This window comes from Fukomys damarensis, unplaced genomic scaffold (genome assembly GCF_012274545.1).
Source record: "Fukomys damarensis isolate Sample0158 unplaced genomic scaffold, DMR_v1.0_HiC HiC_scaffold_38, whole genome shotgun sequence".
Lineage (NCBI taxonomy): Eukaryota > Metazoa > Chordata > Mammalia > Rodentia > Bathyergidae > Fukomys > Fukomys damarensis.
The window spans coordinates 14,582,190-14,604,283 of record NW_022900950.1 but is presented as its reverse complement, the minus strand read 5'-3'; the positions used below and the strand labels follow the sequence as shown (position 1 = coordinate 14,604,283).

The 22,094-nt window shown below is 34.6% G+C and overlaps 1 protein-coding gene across 5 annotated transcripts in view; it reads left to right on the top strand.

Moving 5' to 3' along the window:
* The window catches only part of Spata5 (spermatogenesis associated 5), a 296,553-nt gene that overhangs the window by 16,447 nt on the left and 258,012 nt on the right, over positions 1-22,094 (top strand). The window lies entirely within an intron of this gene.

Sequence of the window (22,094 nt, the reverse complement as noted above, 5' to 3'; positions counted from 1 at the left end):
TAAAACCTGAGCAGTATTTTTAAGCTCCTGAAATGTTTGATATATTAAGTGACAATTTATTGGAAAAATCTGATAATCTTTTTCTTTTCTTTCTTTTTTTTTTTTTGTCCTGATAGGGCATTTTTATTTTCTATCTATCTTAAAGGCTGAGCACATAACTAAATATCTTTGCTTTGTCTTAGGTTTCTTAAATTTATTCTTTTCTCTTTGAATGGACATACATTTCTAAAAGCTGTTGTAATTTGGAGATTTTTTTTCACCCCAATTTGTGGCATTCTATTCCAGTTTTTGACTCATCTTATATTTTTACAAGGATCTTCAAAGAAAGTTTAGCACTTGTAATGAAAAAATTGAAATATTGAACTAGAAATTTGGTTTAGAGAGCTTCAGTTCAGAAATACAATAACTTTTATCTTCAAATAATTGACTTATAGTTACCTAATTTAAGAGGCTTTCCATTAGTCCTTTTCCCGTTAGCCTTTTAGTTCTTTCATTCTTTTTATCTTGTCTGATACGTTTATGGAAAGAGGTTAGAAGATGAAAAACAGGTAGAAAAAGAAACACAAAAGAAATATTTAGGAATTTTTAATATATTACTTTTACTGGAAAAAAAAATCACTTGTACTGTTTTTGTTTTCTTCGATCATTACCACAATTTGCAGATTAGAGGACTAATAGCTGGGGAGAGACTAGATTGCATAGACTACCTAGGCAAAATAAACCTTTAAGTACATTATGGTCTAGTACTAAGTTCTTTTCTCCCTAGTTTCTGCACAGCTTCTGGCTTCATGGGGAGTGGTGGGCCTGGATATAGAAATGAATTTCTCAGGGTCTGAGAAGCATATCTGTCAGTGAGTAACTTTGCTTCCTTCATTCTTTCAGGTGATAGTTAGAGTCTGGATTACTGTGTAAGTATTGCTTTGGGTTTACACATGGCATCTAGGCAAAGATTTAATCTTAAACATCCTTTATTGGACCTTTTTTTTAAACTTTTTAATGTACTACAGAAGGCTCTTGGGATTTTGCTCTCCAGAAATAGTCTGATGAAAGGATCTACTATACTAATAGTACAGTATAAAACAGTTAACAAAATAAAATACAGTACAAAATAGTGTAATGACTTTGCAAGAAATGGAGAATATAGCAAGCAGTACTGAAGGTTCTCACCAAACCTGTTCTGGCCTCATTAGTTATTTTCATACATTTCATACTTTCTGGCCTTCCTGTTCTTCTCTTCTACCTATTTGAATGACTTAGGTGATTAGTCAGGACTTTCTCCCTGTGGTTTTAGAAAGTGTGTTATAAAGCAGACTAATAATGATTGTGAAGTGCACTGCTTTTTTTTTTTTCATTGAAACCTTTTCATAATTTTTGACTAGACTTGAATTTGAGCGAATTATAAATTTGACTAAAACTGTGACATGGAAAATTAAAACAACTTTGAAACTATAAACATTTAAAATGCAATTATGCTCTTAAGTACTATAGAACAAGCATAAATGTATTCTAATTATTGAATATACATTGGCATCCCATTCCTTATGGTGTGTGTATATTGAGCATAGGAAGAAAAATGCCATGTGGTACATTGAACTATTCTAGTTTTCAATTAAAAAAATTGAATGTTTAATACTGTATCCCATCTACAGTTATTTAGGGATACTTAAAGTACCTCTCAGTTTGCGTGTGAGTTTTACTGGGGATTGATCCCAAGCCCTTTGCACTGAGATATACCCCCAGCTCTTTTTAAAAATTTTTATTTAGAGACAGCGTCTTGCTAAGTCATGAAGTTTCTCAGGCTGGACTTGAACTGAATTGAAAAGAGTGATCTGAAAAATGTGTGTGAAATCTAAGATGATATTACTAATTCATTCATTTGAGGTGAAAAGGGATTAGCCTCTGAGTTGGGTTGGTTTAAGTTTAAGCATGGTGAGATTCACTTGGGCCCAGGAGGGCCCAAGAATTTTCATTTCCAATTAGCTTGCAGGTGATGTCAGTACCACTGATCCAGGGACTACACTTTGAGAATAACTCATCTAGATCAGTCATCTGCTTTTCTGGGGAGGGTATTGAAGATAAACTCCAAGGTATTTACACTGAGTTCATCCCCAGTTTTGAGGCTGAGTAACTAAGTTGCCCAGGCTAGACACAAACTTGCAGTTCTGCCTCAGTTTCCCAGAGCACAATTACAGGTGTGTGCCACCTTTCCTGATTTAACTACTCAATTTTCAAAGATTCCCTGAAACTGATTTAAATAACTGGATTAAATATAGATTATGTAATTCTCTAATTCTAATAACCTTGAATTTATTCTGAGTTTTTATGTGATTGTGATGTAGTATTTCAAACTTTATCATATAACTCGCTTACTCAGGGTGAAAATAACCTTCCAAGGATGTTTTCCAGGTATGTAATGATCTGAATAAAACTTGAAAATGGGAAATGATTCTGAAAGAAAAGCCACAAGTAAGGAAACAGTTAAGAATTGATAGTTAAGAGTAAAAATTAAAATACAGACATGTTTTTCTTCAAACATTTTGTTGCTTATAATTTGTAGATTTGTGTGTTTTTTGTGTTCTCTCCCTGGTGGTTTTCCTTCTTCCTGAACTGCCATCAGGTAGAGGAAGCTCCACCTTTAACAAAAGTTGTGAATCGACACCACATGAGTTAAAATAATGCAGAATTTCATAAAATGTAGTTTCCCTAATTGTTTATGTAATTAAATGGTTATTGTTAGTGAAATATTAATAGAGAATCCCTTTTGTATGTATGTATATTTTGCATGCTTTTTCAGTCTGTTCTTTAATTTCTGTAATAATACTGCATTTTCTGTAATGTGCTCAACTTTTCCAATCTTATTCAAGTATTTTTACGTATTTTCTATACTTTTTAAACTTTGCTCTTATAATGAATATGAAAGGTGGAAAAAACTTCAGTAATGTTGCTTTCAGTGATTGAAGTCTCCTATTATGAGTAGATAAAGGTTTAATGTTGTTGGTAGGTGTGAAACTTATTTTCAAATGCTACATTTTCATTATAATTAACTTTTGAGTGAGAATATGGCTTGATAGTTCATGACTTGTTCCAAGGCCTTATGTTTTGCAGCTCACCTTTTTAAGCAGAGTGGCTATATTTTGAAATGTTTTATCTCAAGTGGACAAGCTGTTTACAAGCTAGACTGTAACACATCCTGACACTTAATGTCTCTGTTTGTATTCTTCCTGGGATTAGGCTGCCTTTCTAATTAATTAGTTGCACAGCCTTTTATTAATTCCCTCTGAATTTATAATGTTTGAAATTAACAGCATAGAGAAGCATACTGCACTTTTTTTTTGAGAACATGAAATGTTAATTTTGTAGCCATGACATGAGTTATATAAACTCTGTTGAATGTTAGAAGATGCTTAGCAACAATGTTTTCCAAATATAGGGATTTATTATAAACTTATCCTTCTAAGGTTGCCTGTGCCATTTCAAGAGAATGAATATAAATAGAGCTTGATTTCTTCAAGAAGTGGACTCAGTCATTTTGTTTATAGTGAAAGGAAGTATTTGGTTCGCATTTGTAAGAATTTATCTTTGACATCCTTGTTGATTATACATCATTTCAACATTTTCTTACCAAGTATGTGGCCCTTGATAAGATGACATTGCAGAACAGGAAGAATTAAAACTCTTAAATGATTTTGTCATTATAGTGCTTAAACAAGTATAGTAATGATATTGAATTTAATTACTATGACTTTTTTTTGAGATGGAAAATTTTATCTTGTCTAGATTTGAGATATTTATAGTTTACTAGTCCTCCCACTCCCAGAAGATTATTTTAATAGGAATTTGTGGATCATCTACTATATACCTAAGTCTAGCTCTTAGCAAAGAGTCTCGTAACATTTCCCACCTTTTTTTGTTGTTGTTGTTTATTTTTTGTTTTTTGGTTTGTTTTTTTTTTTTGAAACAGGGTCTTACTATGTAGTTGAGACTGACCTGGAACTCACTATGTAGCTCAGGCTGGTCTCGAACTCAACAGCAATCCTCCTGCTTCAGCCTCCCGAGTGCTGGGATTATAGGCTTGCACCACCATGCCCAGCCTCCCCTGTTTTTTGAATTGTGCCGCTATTGTTTTCTAGGTTCAGATTACCAGATAATTAGGGGTAACATTATGTCTTTTTAAGATTTCATTTATAGGTTAGACTGCCAGCAGTCTTCATGGTTTTTTGTAGGTCCTTGGAAAATGTCACTTCATTTTTCTGTTTTTCTCTCTTTGTCTCTAGAAAGTTGTTTAAACATCTCTCTTTTTAAAAGCTTTGTATTTTATGTATATTTATGCATTTTTCAATAGAAGCTTATTTGAATTTTGGCAATATTCCTGATATTTTATGAGGTATTGTTGATTATCCTGTCATAAGAGGTTTCGGGGAAATCTGACAGAATCCTCTGTCTAGCTGGGGTAGTGATTTTTGTTGAATGTGGATCAGTAAAACGTCTTATTCATCAATAAGAATCTTCAGACTGAAGGTAGCTATGACTGGTTTTAGAGTAAACCTCCTGACAGATTGTCTTGCTCAACTTGAGAACTGTTGTGTTACATAGGTAAATCGTAGTTTCCTTCTTTCCCACCGGACTGATCACACATATGGGTTCTCTGTAGGCCTGCAGTAAAACAACAGACAGAAATGCAAACTAAATGGATGTATTTATCATGATTATCATTCTCAGTGGATTTTATAAGGGACCATATGTTGTAGCTGAAAACATAAACAGTAATTATACAGCATACTATAAGATGATTAATTTTCTCCCGTTTTGTAATACTGAAATGAGTGGTGAGTGTCGTGTTTGTGACATTTCATAAATGTTACAGACATGTAAGAAGAGGTGGATTTTTTTTTTTTTTGTCAGTGAAGTGGGCATTTTAATATTTCTTTTGATACAAATTTGAAATGACAGGAGCTAAATGGTTTGTTTCAGAAAAACACGTAGTTTTGACTCTGTTTAAGTTCTAACTCACACATACCATTACTTTGCTAATGGAAAATTTTCTGAGTTGTTCTGCCAAGACCATATAAGTATAGAAATTGAGGAAGGGCTTCCCTTCTAATTAAAACACTCACAAAAATAAAACCAGCCAATCTATATAAAAATTGTTTCTATGGGATATTCTTATTCCTTTTTTCTTTACACTTACCCTATCAAATCCTGTCAGCTCTGTTCTCAAATTTGTTCAGAATTTGACTTTTGAAAAATTTAAAAAAAACTACTTGCATTGGTAACCACTGCAGTTCAAGCTGTCATCTGCTCTTGTGTGGACTTTTGAAATACAGTGGCGCTTTGGTTCACGAATTTAATTCTTTCCCTGATTCTGTTCACAAACCAAATTGGATGAGAACTGAATCAAATTCAGTGGTTAGGTTCAGTGTTGTCTGTATGGGGATATTCTCCCTATCTCCCATCACTTTTTTTTTTTTTTTGTGGTACCGGGGATTGAACTCGGGTCCTTGCGCTTGTGAGGCAGGCCACCAAACCGCTGAGCTAAATCCCTGGCCTCCCATCACTTTTTATTTTCTACATTGTCTTATGTGCAGGAGTTTGAATTGCAGGTTTTAGAAATGAGAGCTGTGGGTTAGAGACATGGACTTGGGAGTTGTCAGCAGTTATGAATGAATGAAATTACTAGGAAAGAGCAGAGTTATTCATCCATTTATTGAGCCAGGTTTTGTACTAGGTGCTGAAACTATGTCAGTGAAAGGTAGATTTGTATTCCTTCCTCATGGAGCTCAAAATGCAAAGGGAAATGCAAGAGTTTAACAGGTAATTGCAGTACAGTTGAATGGTACTATGAGAATGACAGGAGTTTCAGAATGCCAATGAGGATTAACAGTGAGTGTTGAACACCACCTTCAGAGGCTGGTCTTATTAAAACAGATATGATATGTGAGACTGAGGAGTGGCTACAGAATGGGAAGAGAACCCAAAGAAACTGTCAGTAAAATGAAAAAAGGGAAGCTTTTTAGGGAGGAAATAATCTAATGTTATTATTAGTTGAGTACTTGCAGTCTGTTGGCCACTGCTTAAAGTATCTTACATGTATTAATGCATTTCTTACAGCATTCTTCTGAAATTATCTTTTATTTAATAGAAATCCATGTCAGGAGATTAAGAAACATTTCTAAGATTGTACAGGTAATTAATAATTGTGCCATGATTGTCATTGTTTGAGACCACAGTGACATAAAGTGATGCATTTCTTATTTGGGTTGTCATGGACGACCTTGAAAGAAGTCCTCTAGTGGAGTCTTGTGTTTGGCTGCTTGATTGCAATAAATTGAGGGATAATTGAGAGTTCAAGGAGCAAAGACAGGAAGTGTCAGTTGCTTTCTTATTGTTAATGGTGTGTTATATAGAGTTTCTGAACTTTCCATAAAGGTATATATGTTTCTGTTCTGCTTTGCCAACCCTCTCCCTCTTGAGCAAAATCTAGGTTAGGAGGATATTCAACTTTTTTTAATTCAACATTTTAATATGGTTGCTAAGATAGATAAGTAAATAATTTGATGTTAAAAATTTGAAACTAAAAACAATTTTCTAGGGGAGTTTGTTGAAACCTGAGACTAGTAAAGTGAATTAATCCTGAGGTTTTAGAACTAAGAACTGAGAAGAGGATATGATATATCCAAGTCAATCAAGTATTGAGGTATAAATTTTGGCCCAAGATTAAGATCTGAAGACCTGTGTGCCTTCCACAATGTCATTACTTTTAAGAGAAACTTTTGAAATTGATAGAATTTCAGAGTAGACCTGGCTCCTGTGATGACATTAAATTATAGCAAAAACTTGTATTATAAAGTGAGAATCATAGTGGTATCTTTGAAGGTATTTTGTCTGGTTTCATTTCTATTAGCTGAAATGGAACTCTACCAGTTATATATAAAGTCATCTTTATTATCTTGTCTATACTTAACACGGAGTTGAGGGAATATAATACTCTAGATAAAGCACATTTTTTAGACTTCTGATACTTTGTGATTTTTGTTATACTTGTTTTCAGTCTTAATATGCGTGAGTGAATATATTGTTAGGAAATTTTTTGTTTTTTTTTTTTACAATTCAAATCTGATATCTAAGTGCCCATGCTTTATGTTACTTTTTTATATAATTTACTCCTCAGATTTTTTTTTTTTTTTGGTACTGGGGATCGAACTTGGGTTCTTGGCGTTTGCAAGGCAGACAGCAGAACCACTGAGCTAAATCCCCAGCCCCTCAGATCAGTTTTATGTTCATTGTTCATTAGTTTATAATGAACTTCATTGCAATCTCAAAAATAATATTTAGTAATCATTGAGTATAAAATTGAAGGATTATTTGTGAGTTTAGCAAGGTATCTGTTGATTGCATCTGGGGCAAAAGGATTTGAAGAATGTGAATTCCGAATAATTACTCTTGTCCAGAAGTGCTTATATCTGGATATTGATGTGGAGCTTAGGGAGGAACATATCATATACTGAAAAGAATGTGTTGACATTAGGCTTTCCTGAGGTATTTTGTCTTTTCAACCTTTATTGTGTCTTGTTTTCTATTCTCAAATCTTTAGAGAGTACTGTAAAATTAAATAATGAAAACACAATGATGTATCTATTGCTTGATTAGCCATATCTGTTTTGAGATTTCATGTTTCTTATGTAGAAGTATTGCTTATATTTTAAAAACTTGACTTTAAACTTACTAACGAAATAACATAGATGACTTGCTCTAAGCTATTTTCATTAATAATGTATATGTGTCCCATTTGCTCCTTTATTTCACATGTATGTATATTTGATCTTTTGACTAAATCCCAGCAGGGCTTCATTAGAAATGATGTGATGGCCAAGAATTTCAATTTAGCATCATATACTTTTTGATTATTAAAATAAAATAATGATATTTTAATCATTTAGTAAATGAAATAGCTATGGCCAGAGGGGCTACGTTATATTTAAAGTCACACCTGAGTTAGTGGTAGACCCAGACCTGTTACACTGGTTACATTAACATAGTGCCTACTGTGATCTTAAATTTTTGCAACCTCTGATAATACATGTTATGGTTTAGATCTCAAATATGTTCGAAAGGCTCATGTGTTTGGAAGGTGATTGAATCATGGGGGCACTATGTTCATCAGTGGATTAATTCATTGATGACTTTGTGACTGAGTGTGTTGTTATGAGGTGGGGCCTGGTTGGAGGTGGGTCACTGGAGGTGTGACCTGGAAGGGTGTATTGTTTTTCTTTCTTTTTTTTTTGGTACCAGGGTTCAAACTCAGGACCTTGCATTTGCAAGGCAGGTAGCTGAACCACTGAGCTAAATCCCTGGCCCTGGAAGGTTGTGTTCTTATCCCAGGCTCTTCCCTTCTTGCTCTGCTTTCTGGCTGCCACAATATGAGCATTGTTCTTCATCATGTTCTTCCACCATACCATTCTGCCTTGGAGCCAACTAAAGATGGACTGAATCCTCTGAAAACTATAAGCCAAAATAAACCTTTCCTCCTTTAAATTTTTGTCCAGTGATAGGAAAGCCAATAAAATTGGTACCAGTAGTGGGTTCATTGCTATAATGGTACCTCCTGACCTTGTAGTTCAGAGCTTACTTGGAAGCATTTGGAAAAGTTTGGAACAGCATCTTAGAGATGCGCAAAATTGCTGTAAGCAGAGCATGATGAATGGTTCACGTTGGAGCTCAGTACAGAATGCTGGTAAGAATGTGGACACTAAGGGCCAGGGTCATGAGTTTTGAGTTGGGATCAAGGACCTTATTGGAAATTGGACTAGAGGCAATGAGTGTCACATTTTGGAAAAAAAAAAAAAAAAAAGAAACTTGTGTACATTTTGCCCATGTCCTGATTGCAGGAGACTTATATTAAGGGCAGTAGACTAATCTGCTGGAGGAAAGTTCAAGACAGCCAGATGTACAGGCTGTGGCATGAATACTGCTGGTTGCTTTTTAACTAGATCTAAAATGAGAATCAGGAGCAAAAAAGCAGATACAAAGTTTCTAGTTCTGGTAGAAAGAAAGTACCTGCAAAGTTGGGGCAGAGAAGACCATGGTTGCTGAAAAGATTGACAATTAAAAGAGATTAAGTACTTTGCATCAGGACGATAGGAAAGACAACTTGAAGGCCTCTCAGGAAACAGCAAGAACCTACCCATCACAGGCTCAGAGGTGCAAAGATGCCAACATTTTATTTGAGAAGATAGCTCCTGGGCCCCTGCGCAAGGAGTTGCTCAACTAATTCCTAAGGAGTTAGTTTCCTGGGATTTGTTTCAGCATGCTTATCCATTTAGGCACTCAGAGCCATGCTACTGCTTGACCTGATGGCAGACCTTGGTTGTGTCATCCATACAGTATTGTGTTTTCAGGCAAGCAAGATGCAAGAATTAATGCGTTTAGGTTTATGGAGGCTTCCACCCAGATTTCAAAGGAAATTCTGGGAGGTCAGGCACTGTGCCTCTAAGAGGGTGATACTTTAAGCTGTGAGCCTGAAACCAAATCTCCCCCAGGAATTTGGAGAGTCAAGGAATGTGTAACATCTGCTAAGGAAAGCTGCAGGCAGTGAAGGAAGTCAGTCTTTCTGGGCTGCAACTTAGCAGTGCTTTAGAAAGCAAGCCCCATCGAAACTCAAATCTCACCTCAACCTGCCCGCATACTGGACATAGACCTACAAGATAAAATGTTTGCTCTACTGGATTATGGTTGGTTTTTTTTTGTTTGTTTGTTTGTTTTTTTTGCTCTGATTCATTTCTGTCCCCATATTCCTTTTGGAATGGAGATACTTGCCCTGTGCCATTGTATGTTTGAAGTATTTTTCTGTTTCTTTTGTAGAGGCTCACAGCTAAGAGTTTGCCTTGAGTCTCAGAGGAGACTTTGGACTTAGACTTTTCAAAAGTACTGGAACTGTTAAGACTTTGACAACTCTTAGAGATGGACTAAATGCATTTTGAACAATTGTATGGACCTGAGCCTTTTGGGGGCCAGGAGTAAAATGTAGTTTAGATCCAAAATGCACCCCTGCCAAATGTGAATATATTTGGAAGGTGATTGGATTGTGGTAATGCTGTGCTCATCAGTAGATTAATCCATTGAGTTCGTGGCTAAAGGCTGTAAGGAGGTGAGGCTTGGTTTGAGGTGGGTCCCTTAGAGTTTTATGTTCTTTTCTCCAGCTCTTTCCTTCTCTCTCTGCTCCCTAGATACCATGGTTTGAGCAGTTTTTCTCCACTGTGCCCTTTCAGCATACTGTTCTGTCTTAGGGCCAGCCAGTCATGGGTTGAATCCTTTGAAAACCATGAGCCAAAATTAACTTACTATCCTTTAAGTGCAGGTGTCGAGTGTTTTGTTCTAATGGGAAAGCTGACTAATAGAATACATTTAACATTCTTTTTTTGGTTTGGTTTTTTTTTTTTGGTACCAGGGATTGAACTCGGGTCCTTGCGCTTGCAAAGCAGGCCACCGAACTGCTGAGCTAAATCCCTGGCCCCCATTTGACATTTTTAATTCCTATAAATTCTGGTTTTCAATTAATACATTATTTTCAAGAATAGCATTTTTTAAAGGTACAATATCCCAGTAATGAATGTAACTGTACTGTATACCTAGAATGTACCAATAAACTCAACAAAAAGAAAATAAAAAGAATAGCATTTTTTTGTGAAATAGTGTATATATAGAGTCTAGAATCATAGCACTTCAGAGAAGTGGAAAAGAATCTAAAGGTCCATATCAGGATTCTCAGTATTCCTTTCTATATTTTTACAGCTTTGTATGTCAGTTAACTTCCATATTGTTCTTTATTCATTCTGACAATCTGCTATACTTTATTTTCTCACATATCTATAAACAAATTAATAGTTGGATTTAAGCAAATTTATTTAAAACATTCTTTCATATGTGTAAGACTGATCTCTTTTTTGTTCTTCAGAGCCTCATCACCTCTAAAGTGCTGTGATTCTTCTTGTCCATGGGCCTTTTTAGATACTTTTCCCGCTGCCTTCAATACTTTGCTTACTCTTTGATCCTAGTTCTTTGTCAAGTTAACATCAATTTATTTTTGAGTATTACTATTTGAATTAGATACACATTTTAGTCTCTTCATTTGTGAAGTAAAAGAATATACTAAATGGTTTTGTACTATCTTTGATCCTTTTCTAAACTGAGTTAGATGTCTCTGATGTGTTTTTGGACCATTATGTTTTTTCTGTTCCTCAATACTTCACAGTTTTTCTGTGTCTTTTCTGTTTCACTGTGAATGATGTAAGGGACTTAGCTGCTTTTTTATGTACTCTGAACTGCAAGTGCTCAGTATATTTGCTGAATAAATTAATTGTATGTGGGAAGTTCTCATTGAATATTTTGAATGAATGACGAATTACTATTGAAGAGTACCTATGAAAGTGTAACCTGTATTGATAAATACATCTTCTCAGTGACTTCATGATACAATAATACTCATAAGAATTGCTTTGTGTTAATATGAATATAACTGAATTGATAGCACTTCCCTTATGAAAATTGTTCTTTAAAACTTGAAAGATACTCTTATCTCTCCATAAGTTTTGGATTTTTCTCTTTGACTGTACACATATCCCATACAAAACATACACATTTGTATAAAATTTTCTGGTAAGTGAAAATTCTTTGCGAGGATGGTAAATTGTTTTTTGTTAGTGTATGTTTGCAGGACATAATAACATTTATCTTTGTGCATGTATGTCATACATCTTAATTCTTTTTTCTCCCCTTCCCCTTTCATCTCTCCCTGCTCTCTCCAACTTTTGTTGCCCTTCCCCTTTGTAAAAGCTCTATTTCCATTTTTGTTCAATTCTCCCTTTTTTTGTCATTCCTTTTCCCCTTCTTGTGTCCCCCATCCCTTCATCTTTTGTTCCCCTTCCCGTTTGAAAAAGATCTTCCTACTTCCTGTTATCTGTTTTATTATCCTCTTTATTTGTATTTTAGGTTTCTCTTCTAAGAGAAACCATACAATATTTAAACTTCTGATTCTGATTTCTTTCATTTAACATTATGGTCTCAAGGTGCATCAATTTACCTACAAATTATCCTTCTTAATGTAGAGTAATACTTTCACTGTGTATAAATATCACATTTTTCTTTTTTTGTTAAGCTGTTTATAAGATTTAGCTGTTATAAATTGTGCTGCTGTAAACATGGGTATGTATATATCATTGTAATGTGATGAATTTAACTCTTTCAGGAAAATACCTAGAAGGGGAATATCTAGGTCAAATCAAATTTCTGTTTTTAGTTTTTAGGAATCTTTATACTGATATCCAAAGCAGTTGTACTAGTTTACATTGACACTAACAATGTTCTCCTCACAGTCTCTCCAATATTTGTTATTACTTGATTTCTTGATGATTGTCACTCTTTCTGAAGTAAGATGGTATCTCAGTGTTGTGTTAATTTGCATTTCTGTAATAGCCAGTGATATTGAACATGCTTTCATGTATTTATTGGCCATTTGTACTTTTTTTCACCCATTAATTTTATCGTTACATTTTAAGTATACTGTACAGTTGCATTCATCATTGGGATCTTGTACCTTTACATGATATATCTTGGTTCTTATTTTTTCCCCATTCCCCTGTCCTCCTTTTACCCCTTCCACCCCTCCCTATTTACAAAGATTTTGTTTCCATTTTTTCCTTTTCCCTTCCTTTCCCCTACCCCTCCTTCTTCCCCTACTCCTTTAGAACTTTTCTTCCGATTTCACATTATCAATTATACAATTTGATCCTTATTTACAATTTTACTTTTTCACATGAGTGAAACTATTCGGTATTTACAGGTGTCCTATTTGTTTCACTTAAGAGTATGGCCTCAGTGTGCATCCAGTTAGCTATAAATGTCTCTAATTTCTCATTCTTAATGGTTGAGTAGTACTCCATTTTATTAAAAAAAAATCTTTCTTATCCAGTCTCCAGTTGATGGGCACTTGGGCTTTTTCCAAGTTGTAGCTGTTACAGACTTTGCCGCTATGAACATAGGTATGCATATATAGTCGTGGTATGAATCTTAATTCTTTTGGGAAGATACCCAGCCAGAGGGATAGCTGGGTCAAATGGGACCTTTAATCCTAGTTTTTTGAGGTGTCTCTTTATTTGTTTACACAGTGGTTGCACCAGTTTACACTCCCACCAACAGTGGAACAATGTTTCTTTTTCCCCACAGCCCTCCCAGCATTTGTTATTGGTTGATTTCTTGTTAGCAGCCATTATTACTGGGATGAGATGGAATCTCAGTGTTGTTTTCATCTGCATCTCTCAAATGACCAGTGATGTTAAACATTTTTCATATATTTATTTGCTGCTTTTACTTCTTTGAGAAATATCTGTTCATTTCAGTTGCCCATTTTTGAATTGGGTCTTTATATTTGGGGGACTTAATTTTTTTAAGTTCTTTATGTATTCTTAATAGTCCTTTGTCTGAGGAACAGCTGGTAAAAATTTTTTCCCACATTGTAGGTTGTCTCTTAGCTCTGTTGGTGGTTTCTCTTGCATTGCAGAAGCTTTTTAATAAGATGAGATCCCAGTTGTTGATTCTTTGTGCTATTTCCCTTGCTACTGAGGTTTTCTTTTCCTATGCCAGTAGTTCTACCTAACTTATCTTCCAGCAAGTTTAGTGTTTCTGTTTTAATGTTTATATCTTTAATCCACTTGGATTTTAGATTAGTGCATGGTGAAAGATATGGGTCTAGTTTTAATCTTTTGACAAGTTGAAATCCAGTTTTTCCATTTATTGGAGAGATTCTTTCTTCCAGTAAGGGTGTTTGGCTCCTTTGTCAAAGATGAGGTAGCCGAGTATGCCAGGAGTTGTTTCTGCATCTTGCAATCTATTCCACTGATCCTTAGGTCTGTTTCTTTGCTGTTGCCATGCTGTTTTTAATCACAGTAAATTTGTAGTATAGTTTCAGGTCAGGAATTGTGATACCCCTGTCATGTCCCTATTGCTTAGAATTGCTTTTGTTATTGTACATCTCTTCTGATTTCAAATGAATTTTTGGATTGTTTTCTCAAAGTCTGTGAAATATACTGTTGGGATTTCAATTGAGATTGTAGTGACTCTGAATAGCCGTTTTGCAAGTGTGGCCATTTTCACTATATTGGTTCTTCCTACCCAGAAACAGGGAATATCTTTCCATTTTCTTATTAGCTCTTCTGTCTCTTTTTTCAGAGTGCTGTAGTTTTCAGTTTTTGTCTTCTTCATTAAATTGATTCCTAGATACTTCATTTTTGGGGGATGTTATTGTGAAAGGAATTATTTCTCTAATTTCTCATTGTGTTATTTGTGTACAAGAAGGCTATTGATTTTTGAGTGTTGACCTTGTATCCAGCTACTCTACTGAATGTATTGATTAAGCCTAGAAGTCTTTTGGTAGGGTTTTTTGGGTCTTCTATGTAGAGTATCATATCATCAGCAAATAGTGACAGTTTAAATTTAACTTCTTCTGTTCCTATCTTTATTTCTTTTATTTCTTTCTCATCTAATTGATGTGGCTAATGTTTCCAGAAGTGTATTGAACAAGAGTGGTGATAGTGGAATCCTTGTCTTGTTCCTCATTTTAGCTTGAAGGTTTTCAGTTTTTGACCATTTAGTATGATATTTAGTATGATTTAGTTTTTCATAGCTTTTATCAGGTTGAGATGAAGACCATCTATTCCAATTTTCTGTGGGGTTTTTATCATGAATTGGTGTTGGATTTTATCAAATGCGTTTTCTGTATCTATTGAGATAACCGTATGGTTTTTGTCTTTGGCTCTGTTAATATAGTGTATTATGTTTGTTGATTTACATATGTTGAACCATCCTTTCATCCCTGGGATAAATCCAACTTGGTTGGGGTGTTTGGTCATCTTGATGACCCTCTATATTCTGTTTGCCAGTATCTTCCTGAAGATTTTTGCTCTTTTGTTCGTTAGGAGATTGGCCTGTAGTTCTCTTTTTTGGTTGGGTCTTTCCCTGGCTTTGGAATCAAAGTAACATTTGATTCCAGGGGTGAATTTGGAAGTATTGCTTCCCTGTCAATTTCAATGAAAAGTTTAAAGAGTAGTGGCAATAGTTCTTCTCTAAATGTCTTGTAGAATTCAGCAGTGAATCCATCAGTGCATGGGCTTTCCTTGTTGGTAAAGTTTTAATTGTGTTTTCAATTTCACTGATCGTAATTGGGGTGTTCAGAATTTTTATATCTTCTTCGTTCAACTTTGGTAATTCATATGTATCTAGTAACCTGTCCATTTCTTCTAAGTTTTCCATTTTATTAGAGTACAGGTTCTTGGAGTAGGTATTGATGATCCTCTGGATTTCTGCTAGATCTGTTGTGACTTCACCTTTTTTGTTCCTAATTGCTGATTTGAGCCTTTTTCCCCCTTTTGTAGATAGGTTATCTAAGAGTTTATTGATTTTATTTATTGTTTTGAAAAAGCAACTCTTCGATTCATTGATTTTATTTTTTCTTTTCCTATCATTCTCTTAGTCTCCCTTGCATTGATTTCTGCTCTGATCTTTTTTTTGGAGGGGTACTGGGAATGGAACTTGGGACCTTGTGCTTGTGAAGCAGCTGGCCTCAGCACTGAGCTAAATCCCCAGCCCACTGCTATGATCTTTATAATTTCCTCCCTTGCATGAGCTTTGGGTTTGTCTTGCTCTTATAGGAGCTTGAGGTTCATCATTAGGTTGTTTATTTCAGCTCTGTTTCCCTCATATAGGCATTCAGTTCTATGAATTTCTGTGGTAGAACTGCTTTCATTATGTCCCATGGATTCTTTCTTTCCCTTCCTTTCCCTTCTTTTCCATTCCTTCCTCTCTTCCTCCCTCCTTTCCCCCTCCCTCTTTCTTTTCTCTCATTAAGTGTATTGGTACATTTAAAGCAAAGAATACGGTTACATTTATCATTGGGATCTTGTACCTTTACATGATATATCTTGGTTCTTATTTTTTCCCTATTCACCTGCCTTCCCTTCACCCCCTTCACCCTTCCCTATTTACAGACTTTGTTTCTATTTTTTCCTTTTTTCATATTTTTTCTTTTCCCTTATTTCCTCTCCCCTTCCCTTCCCACTTCCCTTTTATACTCTTAAGTGAAACAAATAGGACACACCTGAATAAATACTGAATAGTTTTTCTCGTGTGAAAAACTCAAAGTATCAGTAAGGTTCAAATGGTATAGTTAATAGTGTGAAATAGGAAGAAAATGGCAAAAAATATCCCCTATTATTTTTAAGAATTCTCTCTTTTCATGGTCATTGACCACAATACTGTCTTTTATATCTGATACTCTATCTTTTTTTTTTTCAGCTTTAATTGAGTTTATTGGTACATTTTAGGGATACAGTACAGTTACATTCATTGTTGGGATCTTGTACCTCTACATGACAAGTCTTGATTCTCATTTTTTCCCCTTACCTCTGCCCTCCCTCCACCCCCTCCTCCCCTCCCCATCTACAAACACTTTATTTTCATCTTTTCATTCTCTCACATTTTTTTCTTTTCCCTTTTTACTCTTCCCCTACCCGTCCCACCTTCCCTACACCTTTAGCTCCTTTCTTCCCATTTCTAAATGTCAGTAATCTTATTAGAATCTTATGCATTGTTGCACATTATTTACACCAGGGAAACTATTTGGTATTTACACAAGTGTGACTTATTTATTTCACTTAGGAGTATATCTTCAATGTGTATCCATTTTCCTATGAATGAATCTATTTTCTTGTTCTTTATGACTGAGTAATTGATACTCTATCTTCACATTGGCTCGATTGGCTTTGAATACTTTCAGTGGAGTTTTTAATCTGGATATCTGTTTGAATCTGTTTCATGGATTCCATTTCTTTTCTATGTTGGGCATTTATGGTTTCCATTTCTTTGCTATGCTGGGCATATGGCTTCCAGGATGGTCCTGAGTGCATCTGTTTTTTAAAAATCTGTTTCTGTTCTAGAGTCTCTAATTATGTCTTTCCTTCTGCTCACCTTCTCTGTAGTTATCTGGGAAGTTATTTCTGCTTTAAGTTTTTCTAGAGCCTCATTCATCTGTTTTGTTACTTCCTGTGCTATCAGTTCAGTTTGTCCAAGTACTTGATTATCAGCCTTTTCCATCTCGTTTTCCCCAGAATTTGCCTTAGTGAGCTAGAAGTCTGGATTTGCGCCTTGCTAAGGCATCTTCTTGTTTTTTATTTTGTTGTTGGTGCTGTTTTTTGCTTTAATTCCTTGACTGATACATCAGTATTTCTTATTATGAGTATCTTTATTACTTGTGTTTAGAGCCCTTAATGAAGTGATTGCTTCTCAGAGATATCTTCCAGGTATAGCTGGTCTTTTTAGGCTTTGAATCTCTAATGACTTTTAGGCAATCAAGCATGGTGGTCCAGTATACTTTTATTGAAGAGATTTTCTTCATTTTTCCACTGGGTTTCAGTTTACTTTGAGGAGCCCCAAAGAGGCCCTCACTGTTGTTCACTTCTGCTCTATCTTCTGGGCTCATAACCATGGCCTCTACAGCTCCCCCAGCACCTCTGCAGTGCAGATTCAGATACTTTGCAGCCTGTGCACTGTGGTCTGGCAGGGCTGCTGCTAGCATCCCTCATGATTTTTTTTTTTTTTCGGTACCAGAGATCGAACTCGGGTCCTTGTGCTTGTAAAGCAGGCAGCAGAAGCACTGAGCTAAATCCCCAGCCCCCTCTTGATATTATTTCTTGTGCAGTTGGGCTTCTGTTGAAACAAGAGTACTGCTAGTTGTACAAGCCATATTGTAAATATTAACATATTTTGCAAAGTAGTTACTCTATTAAATATGTCATGTAATAATTGAAGGCCTGGTTAGACTTTCTGTACTGATAATTCCCAAAACATTCTTTTGGTTTTTTTTTTCTTCCCTACATCATCATATTTTTGGTTATATTGATTAGAAATTACCTAAATAAAAAATACTTGTATTCTTTTGTGTGTGTGTGTGTGTGTGTGTGTGTGTGTTTAGTGTAGTTTGTTTTGTACCAGGGATCGAAAGTGGGTCCTTGTGCTTGTGAGGTAGGCAGCGGAACCACTGAGCTAAATCCCTGGTACTACTTTTATTCTTTAATAATAAAATATTAAGCAATAAACTTGACTATATATATATATAGGTATTCTTAGAGTTGAGGTAAATTATTTAGATTTAAACTTTAAGTTTATAATTTCTCAGGTTATGTGCATTTGAGTTTATGAGAGAGAGATAAACTTAAGTTGGGCCTGTAATTTTTTTTCTTGTAATCTTTTAATCTCATGAATCAAGTTAGATATTAGTTTGGCTTCTTTCTCTGCAAGTTTTTGAAACCTTAGTGTTATGTATTTCCTTACATTTTTGGTGACAGCTACCAATGAAGCCATCTGTGGGAAAGATTTTAATTGCACATGTAAGTTTTAAATTTATTAGAATAATTAGATTGTGTGCCTTTTGTTTTTGCATTAGTTTTGGTAAGCCCCTTAAGCCCCCCCCCCAATTTGTTTTCTTCGAAATTCCAAATTATTTGGCATCAGGTTGATGCTGCTCTCCTCTTATCTTGACATTACTGGTATCTACATTTTCATTTCTAGTATGGGTAATGTATATGTTTTCTTGATATCTTCAGAAAACAAGCTTTGCTTTCATTTGTTTTTTACATTGTACATTTCTTTATTTCATCAATTTCTGGTCTTCATTATCTCCCTTCTATATTTTTAAAACTTTTTAATTTTTGTTTCTCTAGTTTCTTGATTATCTCATTGCTTTTGAGTTTTTTCTGTGTGTGTGTGTGTGTGTGTGTGTGTGTGTGTTTTTTTTTTTTGCCTGAGAGCTTCCCTTTAACAGCTTTAGCATTTTCAGACTGTCTTACATTTTCATTATTGTTTGGTTTAAAATTTACATATTGTTTTTTGATGTGGGTTAATAATAAATGAATTGTTTAATTTCCAAATATTTGTGAATTTTTATATCCTTTGTTGATTTTGTTATATCCTTATGATTAGAAAACTATTCTTCATGATTTTAATTCTTAAAATATGTGGAGAATTGCTTTGGTTTTGTGTTCAATGTTTTTATGTACAAAGGGATGGACCGGAGCCTTTTGGGTGCCAGGAGTGTAATGCTATGGTTTAGATCCCAAATGTGCTCCCCCCCCATGCATGTGTTTGGAAGTTGATTGAATTATGGTGGTGCTGTGCTCATCAGTACATTAATTCATTGAGTTTGTAGCATCATGCTGTTAGGTTGTGGGACTCGGTTCAAGGTGAATACCTGGGGGTTTGAGCTTGAAGGATGTATTTTTTGTGTCCCTGCATAAAGTCAGTTTTGGTGCATGTTCCACGTACACTTGAAAGCAGAGGTATTTTATTTGAAAGCATAGGTATTGAACTATTTGAGATACTGTGTTTCATATATACAATTAAGATAAATGAGCTATTTTTACTATATATATCAGATTTGGGGGACTGCTAAGGGAGCGTGCTAAAATTTGCAAGTGAAGTTATAGATTTGTCTATTTCTCTTTTTAGTTTTGCATAATTAATTTATTTTGAGACCTGTTATGAAGTTTCTGTTTATTTAGAATTTTATAAATATGTTCTTAATGGTTTGAAATGTTGATTATACTGGATGTCTTGTTTGATGCTTGCATGGTATTCCTTTTTTTATGCATTCATTCATTCACTCATTCTTTCATTCATTTTTTGGTACCGGGAATCAAACTCAGGACCTTGCATTTGCAAAGCAGGCGGCAGAACCATTGACTAAATCTCTGGCCCTATTCCTTTATTTTTCAATCTTTCTACATTCTTGTATTTCAGATATATCTCTTGTAAGCACCATAAATTTGGTTTATAGACTGCATTGATGTCAGACTTTTAATTAAAGTACTTAATACATTCATATTTAGGGCAGTGTCTTACAATACTTAGGTTTAATCTGCTTTCTGTCTTTTCCATTCATTCTGTTTTGTTTTCCTGTCTTGCTTACTTTTGGAATGAGGCAAATATTTTTATTATTTCATGTGTCCCTCTCCCCTCCTTGTTTTTTTTCAGTTTTAATTTTAATTGTGATCATTATTGTCTTACATATTACAACGTCTCCTTACTAGACACTAATGTGAGAATAGTGTAAAGAATTATGGAATACTTTGATTTTTTTATTCCATTAATGCTATTATTGTTTAATAAAATCATTATTCAATTATGTTTTGTACATGTGTTACAGATCTCTAAGACCATGCCCATGTTTGATATTTTTGCAAGGTTGCTTCATGAGACTCAGCATATAGTTGGTACTCATGGCTGTAATTTATACGGAATAAAAATAATCCTTAATTGTAAGTTTTCTTTAAAAATTCCCAACAGAATTTTGTTATTTTTGTTTAGAGATTAAGATGAGTGATAAAGTAAGGCTTTAAGGCTCATTTTCTACACATGGCTTATAATCTAATTTTAAAAGGATTATAAAAATAAGTTTGAAATTGTTTTTAGAAATTGTTGCTTCTTTGGTAAATGCATGTCTACTTACTCTTTGGCTATATAAATTGAACTATATATTTATCACAGAATTAGTGTGCTTTATTATTTTATAACAAAATTCCATGCTTCTTTTCATTTATTTCACTCTTTTTTTCCTATTAAGTATGGAAATTTTGCCTGGCTCTGACTTTTCTACTTTGTATTAGAAATCATGAAGATTATTTGTTATTATAAATGCATTATGTATGGTATAGTACTGTATATACTTTAAAAGCCATGTATTATCATCTTTTCTAAACCATTCCTCGGATGAAAGTAATTGATCTTTATCCTTGAATTTTATACTTGGTATGCCATAACAGCATCTCACTACTGGTAATTATGTATCTGGTCTAAATGAGAATTAGAAATATTAACACTATGGTCACATGGTCATTTAGGACATAAATATGTGTGAGATATTCTGGTCTTTCTGGTGTTTTAAAAAAATTTTATTTTACTATTTTATTTTAATTTGAAGCAAAGCCTTGCCATGTAGTTCAGGCTGGCCTTAAACTCAGTGTAGCCCAGGCTGGCCTTGAGCTTACAGTGATTCTCCTGCCTTTAGCCTTCTAAGTGCTACGATTACAGGCATGTGCCACCATGCCTAGCTTTGGTCTTTTGATTACTTCCATTTGTCTTAGATTTTTAGAAACAACTTAAATTCTTTCAGGCCGCTGAAGTGATATTTAATGCAACAGAGAACTGTATTCCTGAGAATTTTTTTGTTTTTTGTTTTTTAATGGTGTTGCATTATTTAGTAAGCTTGTAGAGCAATAAAATAGCCTTGTCATTGTCAGCCTTTAGTGGTTTTTTTTTTTTTTATTGAGTTTATTGGTACAATGTAGGTATACATTACAGTTACATTCATCATTGGGATCCTGTACCTTTACGTAATAGGTCTTGATTCTCATTTTTTCCCCTTGTCCCTGCCCTCCCTTCACCCCCTCCTCCCTTCCCCTTTTACAAACACTTTATTTCCATTTTTTCAGTTTCTCATATTTTTTTCCTCTCCCTTAATACCTTTCCCCACCCTTCCCACTTTCCCTACACCTTTAGCCCTTTACTTCCTATTTCACATTATTAATTATCTCATTAGGATCCTGTGTAGTATTATAGTTTTTCACACCAAAGAAACTATTCAGTATTTCAGTTAAAGAAATCTCTGTATGAACATTAAAAATAGGGAATCCTAAAATAAAACTAAAAAGAAAAGTAAAAGAGAAAAAGCAATGATGTAAGATTAAAATAATCCTTAATTCTGAAGATGAAAATGGTCCCTTAACATGTTTAAATTGCTTCTTGCTCTTGTAGTCTTATCTTACTCTTTTTTCCCCATTATTTAGAGAATATTTTATTAGTTTCTGTAATCAAACCCATGTAGATAAGACCTTACATATTTAGTACAATGCTTTACCCCTGTACAAATGGAAAAAAAAAATTAGCATTTTTAGACCAATATGGCTGTCCATTTCTGTACAATGCCAACTCAACCCAGTAAATTGGGATAACTTTTTCCAAAGTTGACAGCACCGTTAAAGTTTCCCAAAATTCAA